Source organism: Gobio gobio, assembly GCF_949357685.1.
Source record: "Gobio gobio genome assembly, chromosome: 8".
Taxonomy (NCBI): Eukaryota; Metazoa; Chordata; class Actinopteri; order Cypriniformes; family Gobionidae; genus Gobio; species Gobio gobio.
In genome coordinates, this window is record NC_137114.1 from 8144239 (window position 1) to 8159327 (window position 15089).

General features: G+C 36.7%; 1 long non-coding RNA gene across 1 annotated transcript; it reads left to right on the plus strand.

The window, feature by feature from the left end:
• Positions 1-1304: 1304 nt before the first annotated feature.
• On the plus strand, positions 1305-5649 carry LOC307130866. Its single transcript, XR_013817099.1, has 3 exons — positions 1305-1476; positions 3477-3517; positions 3605-5649. It is a non-coding gene; the product is annotated as an uncharacterized lncRNA (long non-coding RNA).
• Positions 5650-15089: the final 9440 nt, after the last annotated feature.

Consider the following 15089-nt stretch of genomic DNA (forward strand, 5'->3'; position numbering starts at 1 on the left):
GGCTGACGAAGATGAGCTCAATGATGAGATGTGGATAGTGTTGAGGTGGGCTTTGTAGAGGTGACAGCTGTTTTAGATGAGGATGCTTACGAACTTCGAAACATCATCAATGTGTCTGCCACTGATTAAACTTGGTTTCCACAGTGGCTGCAGCCAAAAGCCTGTTCAATGGAATAAGTGTGGCAGATCTGCTGCTGCTGCAGAGATTATAGAAGTCACTTGCAAAATTCAGCTGGTCCGCCCCAACACATTGAGGTGGAATTCCATTGAGAGAATGCTTTGAATCATTAAAGATCAGGGAAAGGGGGCTATCAGAACTGTCTGCACTTCACTCAGGTTGCCAATGTAAGAGCTGTTTTTTGGAATGTTTTCCAGTAATGAAATGTTAATTGTAAAACTGCTTTTAAAAACGCATTACTTTGTATAGTTGCTTAACCCTCATCCTTCCCTGGGGTCATTTTGATCAAAATTGAGTTCATCAGAGTGGTCCAAGACCCTAGGACTTTTGTCGCACTTAAACCGCGAATGCACAAAAAATTTTTTGACTGGATTCGAGGAGTTTTGTGGTTGAAATTTAACAAATCCTTCCCTCGCGGGTTAATTTGACCCCCCATAGGAATGCTTCAGTACACACAGAAAAACCTAAAAATGCTCAATTCAAACTACAAATGCTAAAACAACCAAATAATTATTTTATAATTTCTACATGTGTAAAAAAAAAAGAAACTGACTTTAGGACCCAGCAGACCAGCTCACTTGCTCTATATAGAGCTATAAGGCCATCTAGAGGCAATAGTCATGAAATATGATATATTATCTTTATTCCACAAGTAGACATCGAATGTAAGATATTCTTAGCTGAATTAAAAGTGTTATGCATGAAATTGTAAGTTATTTTGAATTGAACTTGAAAGAATGTGCTTAAATCGCTGTTTATTTATTGATCAAATCTAGTAATTTAAAAGGTACATAAAAGAAAAAAGAAAACTACAAAAAGAAAACTAGAAAAAATATCAAAATGAAATGATATACGCTTTCTGGACTAATAAAAAAATGTGGGTCATTTTGACCCACGAGGGAAGGATTTGTTACAGTGTGTGAAGGATGAGGGTTAACTACTCAATGCCCAGTAAGGATCTGATTGCAGTAGATCCAGGGGACAATACAAGGGGAGCATATTTATGACTCATATTTATGGCCTAGTAATTCCATTATTTGTAAAATGAGCCCTTCACACACACTTGTATTGTAATGTAATGTAATGACATGAAATGATCAATTGTTGTTGTTTGAATGTGTGATAGGTTGAGTCCAGTTGAAATGGCCTTTCTGGAGGAGTATGCCAGAACCATGAGCCCCCTTGCCAAAGCCCTCAACATTCTTTAGGCTGAAATCGATGTTCAGATGGGATGGCTTCTGCTTATTCTTTCTGACCCTCCTCATCTCGAAACTTGACCGAATTCGCAATACCTCCAGGTAACGCAAACCTCTGCTGGATGACCTCCAAGAAGGCCTGGAAACTTTGGAGACATGCCGGTAGAGACAGCTGCTACCCAAAATTTAAAACATCCTGGAATGGAACCTTGGAATTATTTTTCACATTTCTTTTGTCACAAAATCGTTTGTTTTAAGGACATGAGTGAGTTTTGATGACTTGGCAATAATTATAAAATGTTAAAATTGTAATAATGAAAAATGAGTATGCCTAAATGTGAGCAATATATGTAGGTAAGGAATACAAAGTGGATAAATAAAAAGTAGAAAGATTAGAAGAAAATAACCCCATCAAAGTCAGCAAGAAGCTTTCTCTTCCTGACTCAAGTGAGGGTTTATTAGTATTCTTTTCATTCTTTTTCATAGAACTGTGCCAAGCAAGCAGTAAACAGGGTCATGCGCTTAGATGCAGGGGAGTTTACTTTTTTTTTTTTAAAGAGAAATGACAAGCCACCTAAAAATATACAGTCACATGAATTATTGTAAATAATTAATTCACGAAATTTAGACTCGGATCCCTTACCCTCCTCAATTTGAACAGGGCATAGATACTCACTCCAGTAGCATTGCCAAGTGGAGATTGGGCTTTTTTTCACCAAAATCATTACCTCAATTCCATGTTTTCCTGACCTCCATAAGGAAGTTTCGAGGTTGTGGAATAAACCATACTCTTCCCATCTATTCAGCCCTCAAGTTAGAAATCTTAGGCAAAAACCCCACCAGAGACTGTTGTTCACCGAAACAGCTTCTTCCTGGCCTTATGCTGCGTTCACACCAAACGCGAATAGAGCGTCAAAATCACGTCTAGTTGGACGCTTGAACATTTTGAAATCCATTCGCGCATTCGCAACGAATCAGACACGCCTATAAATCGAGCATTTGAAGCGAAATAGGCGCTCCAGGAGAAATATGTCATAAAACACCACTCTGCCTTATTTCAGTTTCTTTAAAAATATATATTAAACATTAATAGCCACACAAATGTGGTCCAGGCAACTCCTTTATAGATTTTTTTTACTTTATAGACTCCTTTATACATTATCAGACAACAAATTATAGATTCATGACACCAAAGATCAGCCGTTAGATCCACACAAGACGAACCACTACAGGACATCAGAGCCAGCGGCAGACGGCAGAAGGTCTAGCCGAGGAAAGGCTGCTCTCGCCGGGGTTAATGAGCGCTGAGCGCCGCTGAGCGCCTGGATCTCACAACTCCAAAAGCGCAAGATAATTTTTTTTAAATAGGAACTCTTTTTATATATAAACTACAGATTTGAGTTGAAACTACATTCTCACCTGAAAAAGTCTTAAAACTACATTTTGTGACACAATAATAGTATTTTAAAATTATGCAGGTTTCTCATCACATCACTTTACCACGTAACGGCAGCGAGCAGGCTCCTGATTGGTTAACGTGGCGCGAATTGACACCAAAGTTCACATTTTTCAACTCGAGCGTCAGGCGCGAATTCGCTTCAAACGTGGGAATGCACAAAAAGCACCACTCGCGCAAAACGCTCAATTTGCGTCATTCGTGCGGATTGTACGCGCTAATGAAGCGGAATCGCGTCGCGGCTAACACGCCGCAGGACCTCCAGACGCACATCAACGTGCCTTTCCATTGACTTAACATTGAAATAACTCGCTCCTGACGCTCTATTCGTGTTTGGTGTGAACACAGGATTAGAGACAAGGACGTTGATGACGTGTCCTACAGGCGCCAGTCTTATACTCGCGGTCGCACCGCTAGTGATGTCACGTACTGACAGCCTTATTTGGCTAATGATTGTCACGTTTAGACCTGTACTTCAGATGCTGTTCCCTTCTCAGGGAACCAAAGTTACACTTGCAACCGAGACATTTACTATATTCAATATTCTATACTAGTATACTACTATATAGTTTACAATATGCTGTAAAATGCACCACACTTCTATATTTCTTTATTTTATTTTACGGTTATCATTTCTCTCTATCAGCAGAGATGAAGTGTCTGTTGGAGACTGCATATCTCTTCAGGGTAAGTTTTTGCTATGTTAGCCAACAATTACAGATTTGCACTATGAAATTATGCTTTCTATGGATTTTAATAATAATACCTTGGCAGAACACAAGCTGGGTTGACGACCATCTGGATCTTTTCTATCGGAGCTGTTGCGGTTTCCTTTCACCATCAAACAGAGTCTCACCGTTGCTGAAAGTTGCAGCGGAAACATATATTATTTTGTTTGTTTTGTCATTTATTTTCCTTGCCCAATACAATTGTGACTGTTTTCTTACCTTTTTGCTCTTGTTTATGGGAGAACGGAACTCACGAATCTGTGGGTCTTTAAATGAAAATTAATGCAGCATTGACCGTTCTAGATTTTTGATTTATTGTTGTTTATTTTTCTTTTGATGTGTTTATGAACCAGAATTGAGATGTCAATGTGGTTGTTTATTTGTTCTTTCTTGTGTGAAATATAAAAAACCTTTCTAAACTGAATCCTATTGTAAAGTCCATTGATGACGCACAAAGGTTCTCCACCCCAGTTGTCCTTTTAGTTCTAGCCCAGAACAGAACCATACCGCCAATCCAAACTGCATGCTAATAGTCAATCCTCTTTATGTTAATGATGGTTTATGCCTGGGTTGGAAAACAGTTGTCGTAAGCCGTGTGTGACAACGCCAGAGAGGTGGCTGCAATCTATTTCTTTCTGAGGTAAATCAAATTTTATGTAATGGTTTTCAAACATGCTATTTTGTATAATCATGTGTATTACAATATTTTGTACAGACGGTATTGATGGTTTGTACCTGGGTTTGAAAACAGTTGTTGAAAGCTGTGGCCAGGTATGTGATATATAGTTGAAGTGTATGTTTATGATGATGTGTAGTTTATTGTGCTAAGCATTGGCATAGTGCTGTACTTAAATGAAGCCTAATGTCCTTTTTAAAACTATAAATTCTGTGCTTAATGTCCCACCATCAGCCAGTCTGGAAGCCTCAAATGAAGTGTGTGAGAACTTCTTGGGCTTTTTTACTAATGAGGTTGAGACCGTTAGAGCATGCATCAGACCTGCTTAGAAAACTGGGTGGGCATCCGGGGTTTGGCCTTACAGTGGTTCAGATCATACTTAGCCAACAGAAGTTTTTGTGTAAGTGTTGGTGACTGTGTCCTCCACGGCTTCTCTCACGTGTGGAGTGCCTCAGGGGTCAATCCTGGGGCCTCTTCTTTTTTCATTGTATATGCTGCCTCTTGGGTCAATTCTTCGCAAACATGGCATTTCGTTCCATTTATACGCTGACGACAGTCAAATTTACGTCCCTTTGAAGCGTGAAATACCTTTTGTGCCCGTCAACTACTCGAGTACATTGATGACATTGGATGTCCTTGAACTTTTTACATTTTAATGGAAAAAAGACTGAAGTCATGATAATTGGGCCAAGGGACACTAGCAAAATTTTCTCGGTGGACCTTGGTTATTTGACAAGATCTGTAAAACCTACAGTTACAAACCTGGGAGTTAAAATGGATCGAGACTTAAATTTCGACACACAAATTAAAGCAGTCGTTAATTCCAGCTTTTTTCAGTTGAGGCAGTTAGCCAAGGTAAAGTCTATCCTTTCTAGACAAAACTTTGAGATACTGATTCATGCCTTCGTTACGTCACGATTACACTATTGTAATGCTCTGTGTTTATCAGACAAGCTCTCTGTAAGCAGAACCGTGCACCTCATTTGCCATTCAGGGTCTATGTAATGACATGTTATTGTTATGTAGCTTTCCCTTGTTAGGGCGGTCCAGCAGTCAGTTGTGAGGGCGATCTTTTCAACTGAACTCAGCAACATCTTTAGCTCTTCTTTTTTCTTTTCATAACGATCTCGAAATCCACCACTTTCGACAACGCTTACGGGCAACAAGTCATTTGAAATCATTTCACAGATTAGTTCAGTAATTGCTTCTGCCTTCTGAGCTCCAACTTTTCTCCAGGCTAAAACAGAAGTAATTGTAGGCTGTGTCGATTGTTCAAATCCTCCTGTCCCGGAGACCGCTGGAGGCACTTTCTTCAAGTGATATATCATGGTACTAGTTCTCGTATTATATTTTAAAACACAATCACAATGTTTGCAGTTAACATTATCACCATTTGAAATAAAATGATCCCAAACAAAACTCTCGCGTGCTCGCTTCATTTTCCCCCTTTCATCTGCTGTGTTTTGGCGTGACTCGCGTCTCAAACTATGCACGTTAATAATGACAATAATAATGCTTAATCGATCATCGATAAGGTTTATCGATTAAAAGGATTATCGACAATTAATCGATCGTCGATTAATCGCTGACATCCCTAATACAAACACTTAAAATGACACAAAATTATGTTAAATATATATATATATATATATATATATATATATATATATATATATATATATATATATATATATATATATATATATATATATAATAAAGTTATAATAAATTCACAATTACATAATCATAATTCTACTCCAATAAGGTTTTTGAAATATAAACATTTAAATGGTGGCTGCATAAAAACTTGCCAGATTTATTCATGCATGCATTAAATATTGAAGAACATTGACAATGAATATCCTATGTAATGTGGTGCATATTATTAGCAAAATGCTTCTCTCTAGAGTTAATTTTTCTAGCTGACTAACGAATTATGGACATTGGATATGGTTTTTCTGAGGTAGCTAAATGTGACGTTACATGATATTGTTTACAAGCCGTTTTACTGACATCTTTCTGCGGTTGAAACACGGATTGAGCTATTCTATGTGACATGATACTGATTTTGGTAAGTTGTACTGCATCTTTTAACACACTTTCAGAAGCTCATTCATGTTTATTTCGCGCTGTTACTGGTATTAAGGCGGAAGAGAAGATCCGTTCATGTGTGCGATCTCGAGCCACAGCGCCAAAACGGTATTTATGTTTTTGAATTTCGTAAAAAAAAAAGTATGTAATTTGAGATCTGAGTCTTTGTTTCATATCAATAGTAATAAAGCACAAAGATGATTGCGATTTATTGGATGGGAGGCGTGCTACAATGTTTATTTCATTCATTAACTGAAAACAGGATGACTAATCGATTCTTGGGATTTAAGAATCGATACTGTTTTGTAACAGTGAGAATCGATTAAAATCGAGAAATCTATATTTTTTACCCAGCCCTAATATATAGTTTCTAAAAAATCTTTACCCTAGCAGGAGTATTCAATAAAGTTTGGTTTCGATGACTGGATACTGCGTTTGCGTGTGGACAAACAGCCAAACCGCATAGGTTTTGAAAATACCCATGTACGTGTGGACAAGGCCTGAGACAGCCTTCCTCTCAGCATTTCTTTCTGAGGATTATGAAGATAAGCTAGCTGAGCATGTCCGCACCAAAATCCAAAGAGAAAACCGTTGACAGAATAAGTCAAAATGATACTAAAGAATATCAAACCATACCTCGCCAGTCAACTTCGCAAGTAGTAGAGAGTAAGTACAGTGGTTGAACTGGTAAAGCTTGGTTTTGCAGATTTACTTTTGTAAATTTTGAAACAAAAATGCGTTTTATATTTAAGGATAAACATCATTTCAGCTCAGAGGATAATAATGATTCAGATGAGGACATGCATGAAGATAAGGATTATGTACCAGACCACGACTCGGATACAAGTTCTGTGAATGTTTCTAGTCTGTCCCAGGGTCCGCTCTCAGGCAATATTGAATATTTATACTAGAACAAAAACCACAGATGAAGCAACAGAAGACGAAGCAGGTGTGAATGGAATAAACTACTGTTATCTTTGTCAAAAACCTTAATCTAAACTTGCCAGAAGTCTAGAGACACACAAGACAGAAGCAGAAGTGATGGAGGCTCTCAGTTATCCAAAACGTTCAGTAAAAAGACGACGACTTCTGGAGAAGTTACAGAAGAGTGGGAACTTTCAGTACAATGTAGATGTTCTCAAAAATGGAACAGAGCAAATCACTGTGTGTATTGCAAAGGAATGTTTTCCCACAAAGAATTGTGGCGACACTCTCACAGATGCCACTTAATGCCAGAACGGGCTTCTGGTGAGTCTACAAAGCCCAAAGTCTTGGCCACAACTCAGTCCGTGTTCTCTGAAAGTATCTCTCAAGGGGTTTGCATGCTTCCAGACATGATGATATAACAACAGTTGTTCGTAATGGCTTTGGCATTTTGCAGCTGGCACAAGCTCTGTTAAACAAGCATGAGCTGACCCAACAAAATATGAGTATATTCGTCAGAAATTAAGGGAACTTGCACGCGTGTTGATGGTTTTGCGTGGTGGTTCAATATAAACAATCAAAGATGCTGTTGAGCCTGGAAATTTTCACAAAGTTGTCAAAGCTGTGAAAAAAGTGTCTGGTTTTGATGAAGAAAACAACTCTTACACAGCACCAGGCCTTGCTCTAAAAATAGAGCATTTTCTGCAGAAAAGAGCGGACACAATTCACTGTAGGGCTTTGATGACAGAAAATGAGAGCTTGATCAAATCAACTGAAGCTTTCAAGTCACCGTACTTCACACGCGTAGTGAGAAGAAATTCAACAAACCATCGACCTTGCCTTTTACCTTTTTGTTAGGAGTGTTTAAGAGCAAGGGAGAAGGACTTCCCTCATGGATTATTTTTGTGACGTGCTATGTATGTGCTTTATGTGGAATCCGTTTTGTAACAATTGACATTAAACAACTTTTCAAAAAACATCATTGGCATTCTTTCGTAAATGCACACATTCAACAATTTGTGCCATACATATGTTGTTAAAGAAATACACTTATAATTATTAACACACTTATAATTAATAATTTGATAATCAATAACACTATTTAAAGTGTACAGAAAATACAATTAAATATTTTGAAGGCATTTTACAATTACCCGTGAATCAACATCTTTTTCTTTTTAACCCCTAGGAGTCTGAGCTGTTTTGGGGCCCTTTAGAAGTTGACATGCTCTGACATTTGTGCTTTTTTCAGTTGCTTATAAACACATTAAATGGCAAAAGTGTAATTACACTGTATTAAGCACAAACTGGGTTACAATAATATATGAGCAACATGTATGTACATGCTTGTATTTTTGAGAGAATAACGTTCATGCGTGGTTTAAAAAAAAAAAAAAAGTAAGTCACTGAATTAATGCCACATAGATACACAATAGATTTGTGTCTACAAGACTTTTGACTAAAGTGTGTATTTGCATAGAGTTTTTGCTTTAAACTGATGTGAGAATCACTGTGCCTGCTCATTCACATAAAACAATATATTGATTTACATTTTGTAAGACACGTTTTCTTTACAAAGGCATGTGAAATGTATGTGAAGGGCTGTGAATGATCATGAATAATGCTGTGATTTACACATGAGGACAAAAGAACCCATAATGAGCTGCATAATGAAAGAGCCTTTGAGTCAGGTATGTGACTGGGGGAGCTAAGGAACAGGACAAAATAAATATTTTATTGTAGTGTATTTAGAATATAGTTAACTAGGGATGTCATGATACCAAAATTCCAGTAGTCGGTACCAATACCATAAAAATACAGTTACGGTTCTCGGTACCAATTTTATATTTTTATTTATATTTAACTATTTACATTTTTTTATTAAATGCAATGAGTTTATTGTGTATGATGATAATCAATATAAGTAAATAATACATAAACATTAAAAGGCTACATGCTGTTTAAAAGTAAACATTGTTTATAAAAAAGATCAAGTGAAAAATAAGCAACCATCTATGCATATTTATTATTGTTAGTAGTAGTTGTAGTAGTAGCCTATTATTATTGCATAGAGATGTAGCTAAATCTACTGTACAAAAGTAGCCTAATATATTTCTGTCAATTTCTTCAAGTTAAACCTAACTTTTATTTTGCCGTGAAGACCCTTGAGACGGTATATTCTCATGAAATGACAGTTTATGGTTTCATGTCCTCAGGCTAAATAGACAGCGAGTGTCGCGTGTGCATGTGAGCTGCAAATGAAACCGCGCTTCTGTGCCCATCATTTACAGAGATTAGGGATGGGCGATATTTTATTGTTTGCGATTAAACTGGTAAAAATTCTACCCACGATAAGAATTAGTCCCGTGATAACAACGATAAAACATAGTCATTCGCATCTCACGTGCAGAGCGAAAACAACTATAGCGGAAGCTGCAGAGGAGTTTATCACTAAACACTGCAAAAAAAATTTGGGGGAAAAATTGTGAAAAAAATTTTTTTTTCCAAATGCGACCATTACGGGCGCATTTGCGCCTGAAAATTACTGCGTGCGACTGTGAAAAAATATTTAGGCGCACTGGTGCGAGTAACCCGATCGATTCTCATGAATAGATGTACAATACAATCGGAATAAAAACTACAACTGCCAAAGTGCATCAACACTGGCTGAGCAACTGTTACGTTTCGTGCTGCAATCAACTGCTTTTCATGTCTTCTGTCAGCAGAGCAAGTGCAAACAACGCGTGCGACGGACTCCAGACGCCTCGCGCTGATGTTAATTTGCAGCCCAGTCCAAATTAACTTGAAATACTTGTTAATTTGGAGCCACCAAAAATTAATTTATAAAAAATATTTACAAAAAGAGTTTTTGATTTAATCTTTATCAGCTGCAGTCCATAACTTTTATTGTGTTTAAATAATGACTAGATGTATATGTGAGTGAGTACATAATGAATCCATTTTCCAAACCGTGTTTTTATCTTACCCTGAATCACTATGGTACACATATAATAAGTGTTTATATTCTGACTATCCAGTTCGTATACTGGCGGTGTTATTTTCATATTGATACTTTGCATGTACTTTTTATTTAAAATATAAATATTTTAACTAAGTTTAAGTATAACTTGTACATAACCTATTTCTAAATTCAAAAACATTCATACAACATTATTTACCCATGAGCTGCATTAAGTCTATGTAAATGTATCTAAACGCCACTTCAGATAGAGCTGCAGTGCCACTTCTACACTGCAAAGATGGATCTTTCAGTGCTTTTAAAGCTACACTGTGTGATATTTTCCCCCATCTAGTGGTGAACTTGTATATGACCATCCAGTGAATATTAGTTTCTGTTCCTCTCAATTCTGATTTTGTTTTAACTCCTACGGTGTCCCATTTAGTCCAAGATTAATATGGCTTCCAGTTCAACCTCGTACCCATTCGTCGCGGTGCCATCGAGTGTTAAAACGCCAAAGGCGAAGCTTGAATTTACGGGTATGTCCCTCTTTGGCTAATGTACTTTCAAGATGGAGGGGCAACATGGCGACCCGCATTCAAACCCTCACCCGTATGTGTTTTCAATGGCATATTATAAACTTACGAGAATACTTTACTTTATTACTTGAAGAAGTAAATATACATTAATGAGCACATATATTTGAAAGAACTAAGTGTTTTTAGCTAAGAATAAACTAAAAAAGTTACACAGTGTAGCTTTAATTAGATTGGTAACAGTCTGGTTGTGTCTTATTACTCTAACTGAATTTATTGTTTAAATTAACATTTTAAAAACAACTTTTCCATTTTAATTGAAGAAATTTACAAAAGATGATGCATACATTTAATAAGATTAGAAAACATTGCTCTTCTAATGGTAAAAATGCCCCTGGACATTCATTTAAAGGGACAAAGATCGTCCTGTAATGGGAAAGGTATAATTGGAATGAGTGTTATTGATCAGAAAGTGCCCCTAAATTTTTGACTGTGCTCCTAATTTTTTTTAATTAGGAGCACAAGTGTTCCTCAAGAAAAATGTTAGAAATTATTCTCCAATTATTCTGTACACAAATAAAAGTATATACTTAACAGATTATGCAGATTATGCATACAAAACAACAGAGTTATTTGAGTCTCTTTGGCATTGATAAGAAAAAAAATTGAGGTGGCCGACCTCTAGGGGTTAATCATAGATGCATATTAATTAATACAAACCAATTAAAAACATGTAAATGCACTCTTTCGATTAATTATTTTATCTAAAACATGCATCTTAAATTCTTAATTCACTTTTTACATTCCATATATTCACCTTCTTTACAGAATCAACAAACCAACACAAAATAAACAGAATTAAACATTAAATACAAAAATATTTACAAAATAGACACGTAATGTTAAACATTATCTAGCCTCGCACCATTATGTGGGCCTCAAGCCATTACTAACATACTCAAAATGGAGCTCTGAGCTTGTGCATCCCTGAACTAAGTCAACATTTTAACATTTCAATCAACACACAATCGATATAATAGATGTGCATACTCTTAAACATTATATAACATCATTTTACACTGTCTTAACTAATCATTAAAATACCTGAAAAGGGGAAGAAGATTAAAAGCACAAAACCTCGCTGTTGCCACACTGCAAACTTTATGTGGAGGAATGGAGAAATCCCGCGCGTTCTCCCCCTAGTGTTCAACCAGACCAGAGTAATCGATTGCACACCTTATCGTGCCAAACTAACTGATCACTGATAAACCCAAAATGACTAACAAATTACATATTTGCATTTTAGAAACTTTTTACATGCTCAAAGTAGCGTGAATATTAGAGAGATTTATGATTTTTTTTAAATACATATTTCAATCTGTCACAATGCCCTTTAAATACAAGTGACTTTGTATTTCTTTTGTTTTGTTAATCTAATGTGTTTCTAAGGAGGTTTTGTACTAGTCAGCTCAGCGCTGTACTAATCTTTTCAAACATTGAACATTTCTGGGGGTGCTGGATGGCAGAGGCAGGCTAAATACACATAAATCAATAAAACTCTGTGATTAATTGTGATTAATCACCATTAAAAAGGTTTATAATGTAATAATTTCACAGTTAATTTCCAAATGTCTGTAGAAACAACATAAAGACGGTATATTTTAAATACTTGTTTAATGGCATGTTTTTATGAATGAAGGCCAGTCTCACTAATACAGCTGATGTCTCTACTGTATGAAATAACACTTCATTGACACTTCATTGACACTTTAAGATCTGCCGCTGCTGCACATGACGTGGATCTCACATGCGTCTCATTTCCTCACAACTCTTTACGGTCATTTAAGACGTTATTTAAGGTGCCCTAGAATGATTTGAAACAACATTTTAAATTGTTCTCTGGTATCTACATATCTACATAGAGGGTATATGGCTTATTTAAGGTCAATAATTGTCCATATATGGTTTTACAGGTCCATTTACAACTCTAGAAATATTCCCACGGATGAAATGGTCTGTTTTTGCCTTATTTGGAAGGGTCATGAATATTAATGCAGAGTTCTACTCTGATTGGCTGTTTCACTGCGGCTCAATGATAGCAGGCACATCTATACTGACCGTCATGACGATGGAGAGATTAGGCATTCAACCTTATATGTTTGAGCCTGTTTCTGACGAAGATACAGATTTTGAGGAACAACAACATGTTTTGAGATTGGAAATGAACGCTTCTGAATGGTAAGTTAAGTCTTTATTTTAATTAGGAACCTGCAAAATCATTACGTCCATACCAGAACTTCAGCCTAAACGATAACTAGCATATAGCATTAAATATACACATCAGCAGTCACAACTTTTTTAGCATTGTAAAAACATTTTAATTACTGTAATGTGTCCCTGTATGATTTTACAATGATAGCTTCTTCACTTTGAATCACAAACTGAACTGGATAGCGCTTAAATATGTTGTTTGTACAGTAACGTTTGAGTTTGACAGTAGAGTACTGATTTAAAAGTCGATTTATTTAGCCAAACAAAGTAATGTATACAAGCCACCCTTTTATATGTAAAAAAAAAAGCTTTTTGAATACTCAGAAAAGCACTATTATGCAACAAATGGTGGAGAAGGTGATGTTAGCTAGAAGGATCGAGTGAGCTATGTGTAAGCAACTAAACTGACATAGTATGTTACGTATCTACGGTTGTATTTTGTAATTTAGGACAACACTGGCATGAAATAATATTAACGTTTGTCATTAGACATACTATTTAGTTATGTAAGCTACTTGGATTATCCTATTGTTACTGTACTAGCATCTTGCGTTGGATCTAGCTAGACAAAAACGGGGATATTATCATTAATGTTGTCTCTCTAAGAAACTTTCGATTTAAATTGTTTAGACAGTCAAGAAGTGGAAAAAATCACTTACTGCTTGCAGGAATATTCCCCTTTCTTCAGTGTCGGATGCTGAGCAAAGCCTGCTTGATATTGTCCCAGGTTTGAAAAACTGTCCGTGGTGAAATGGGCTGAGCAAACTAACAACTTTGAATTAAACTGTTGCGGTATCCGATTATAAATAAACATCAACCATGCCTGTTGACATGTTTTATCTTTGGGAAGAGTACGAAACGTCTTCACATCCCCTGCACAGCCTGGAACATAACATTTGTTTCCATGATCTGCCATGTTCGCTATCCTCACGTGACGCTTGTTTACCTGCAGAGATGATTCGGCTGCGCAGTTTCGCCTGACAGTGAACATGTGCTGGCATATGCAAATGTTGGGGGCGTACATATTAATGATCCCGACGAGTGCATCATTCTCGGTGTTACGTTGAGATTTGCCTATTTTTCCGTGGTGTTTTTCACAAATGAGATTTACATATGAAGGAGGAGGCAATGGTGTTTGAGACTCACATGTACTGAAGAGATTAAGAGACTCACATGAGATTTACATGTACTGAACTCCTGTCATTTAACTATGGCAAGGTTAATTACATTTTTCATTCTAGGGCACCTTTAAGACTGCTAGGATACTTAACAAAACAAACATTTTGGAATAATTCTGTGTGTTGTTGTTCGTTAAAGAGTGCCTGTTAAAATTATAATATAACAGAAACTGTTAAAATATGTTCATTATGTCCTCAGTTGTATATTAATGTAATGCTGTACTGTTCTTTATTATGCATATGTGTATGCCACAAGTAGGCACTAAAGTGTAAACTACAGAAGACACGTTTTGCGTTATGTTTGTCCCAGTTGATTTACGGTTATCTCTTACTGAAAGCTGTCTGATCGTGAGACTGATGTGTCGGCAGCTAGAAAAATAAATATGCCAAGAACGGCTAAAGATGATCCATCTCTATCGTCTATTTTCCTCCGAATGCAACGCTAGTTGCAACAGTAGTTTAGCATAACTCAACAGAAACCCCTTACCTCCAAGCAAAACTGGATCCTCCGACATCTGGATTTTTTAAAAGGCCCATGTGATGCACAGACCCACCGAATCAACTCTTGAGAGTTAGAGATATCAAATGTCTGCAAGCCTAAGTTGTGCTCTGTTCTCTTGTATCTCTACTACATCCCTTGGCTTACACTCTGCACTGTCATCCTCTGATTTTGCTTTGCATACAAAATAGTACTTATTGTTACACTGAGGGCACTTATTACATTGTAACTTCATTGTTATCCTTCATTCTGTGTCCTTCATCCTCATTGTAATTTCCTTTTGACAAATGCATCAGCTAAATTAATGTAAATGCGAAAGTTTCTTACCTAAGTACCTTTACCCTTTGTCTCTACCGGTTCTGTTTACTATAGCTTGAGTCTGATTCAGAGGACATTG